At 62.3% G+C, this 1728-nt stretch overlaps 1 protein-coding gene across 1 annotated transcript in view; it reads left to right on the plus strand.

The window, feature by feature from the left end:
- The window catches only part of PKP1 (plakophilin 1), a gene marked incomplete at its 3' end in the record, with an annotated part of 14221 nt that overhangs the window by 186 nt on the left and 12307 nt on the right, over nucleotides 1-1728 (plus strand). The gene's annotated exons all lie outside the window — the stretch shown is intronic.

Here is a 1728-nt window from a genome sequence, read left to right on the forward strand (position 1 = left end):
GCGGGGGGGGGGTCTAGGGTGCAGGAAACCGCACGGATGCAGAGGGGGGACCCCCAGCTCTGAGCAGGGCTCTTGGAGCGTCTCCTATCTGGGCTGAGGGGATGTTTCTGGGTGCCATTCTTCAAAAGCATCAAGAAAATATCTTTATTTTTTAAAATCCTCACCCAAGGATATTTTTCCATTGGTTTTTGTCAGAGTGGAAGGGAAGGAGGGAGGGAGGGAGAGAGAGAAACGTCGATGTGAGAGAGACACATGGATGGGCTGCCTCCTGCACAGACCCCCAAACGGGGCTGGGGGTCGCACCTGCAACCCAGGTACCTGCCCTTGACCGGGAATCGAACCCGGGACCCTTCAGTCTGAGGGCCGGCGCTCTGACCACCAAGCCACACCAGCCACGGCCACAGGGGCCTCTTCATCCCCCCCTTGTCTGGGCTCCTTGGATATTTCTGAATGTCTCCAAGGAGAAACGTTCTTTAAAAGCATCCACCAAAGGTCCCTTTTTCGAGTCCGCTTGGCAGCGCCTGATGGGGTCGCACGGCGGATGTGAGTTCTCTGGGGTCGGTTTGTGGTTGGAGCGAGACCTAAGGTTTTGTTGTTGCTCAGTTGACACGGGTAGAGATGATTGAGACCCTGTCCCCCCAGCCCCTTGCCGTCTTCCCAGGTGACACCCAGGACTTCTCCCGGCCCCCCATTTCTGTGGCTTCCGGTGATGTTGTCGACTTGAGCAAGTCTGTACTGTTGCTGGAAAACTCCTCGAAGCATCGTGCGGGCGGGGGTGGAGGCTGTTTTCCGTGGGGGGCTGGGCCCCGTCTGCAAGGGGCTCACGGCTCAGTGACGTCACCCCCTGGTTGCCGGGTCCTGGGCAGGGGAGACAGCGGCGGGGGGGGGGGGGGGGGTTATGAGCCAGGAGTCCTCTTGTTGTCAGCGTGTTCCTTCCTCCTGAGCTTCTCGTTGGGGCTCATTTAGGAGGCCTGGTGTTTGGCGCGTGTTTGTTTGTTTTTGCTGAGGGACCGAAGGGAGCAGGAACCAGGATCTGCTGCAAACCCAGGTCCCTCCGTGCCTTCTGTCTGATTCTTAATGTCGGTTGATACCCTGGGTGCGGCGTGAGTCCAGGGCACAGACCCTAAGGGGGCGGCGGGTCAGGCCCCGGTGTGAATCCAGAGCTTTGGCGCAGAGCGGCCACCAGCCAGACAGGTGGGGTCGGCGAGAGCCAGGAGGGCGGGGCGCTGGGTGGGACCCGCAGGCAGGCGAGGGGAACCATCTCGCTGATGCTGACGACGCAGGTGGTACCGGGAGGCTCGGTCCTGCTGGGAGCCTCCAGATAAACCGCCCGACGCCTCTGGGTGCTGCCCTCCCATCTGGGAAACGGGGGGCGGGGCCCCCGGGGCGCCCACGTCACTCACAGGTTGATACATTGTGGCAGCCGCGCTGCGTGTAGCCGACTTGGTTACAGGCGTGAAACTTTGTCACCAGGCCCCGTGGACATCGCCCGTGGCCCACTGTGAGCAATGGCTCTAGCTCCCCGGCTCCCAATGCACCCCCCGCACCCCCGCACCCCGTGTTCTGACCACCAGGGAAAATCCCTTCTCTTTCCCGCACCCCAAGGCCCGCCCTCCTGCCCCTCCCTCCTGGCAGGGCCTCAGACGTGACTCACGCCCGGGCACCTGCCGGGGCACGTCCTGTCTCCTCTCAGCTCCGCGGAGGCTCTGGGAACGGCAGGGAGCTTCG

Source organism: Myotis davidii, unplaced genomic scaffold, assembly GCF_000327345.1.
Source record: "Myotis davidii unplaced genomic scaffold, ASM32734v1 scaffold1915, whole genome shotgun sequence".
Lineage (NCBI taxonomy): Eukaryota > Metazoa > Chordata > Mammalia > Chiroptera > Vespertilionidae > Myotis > Myotis davidii.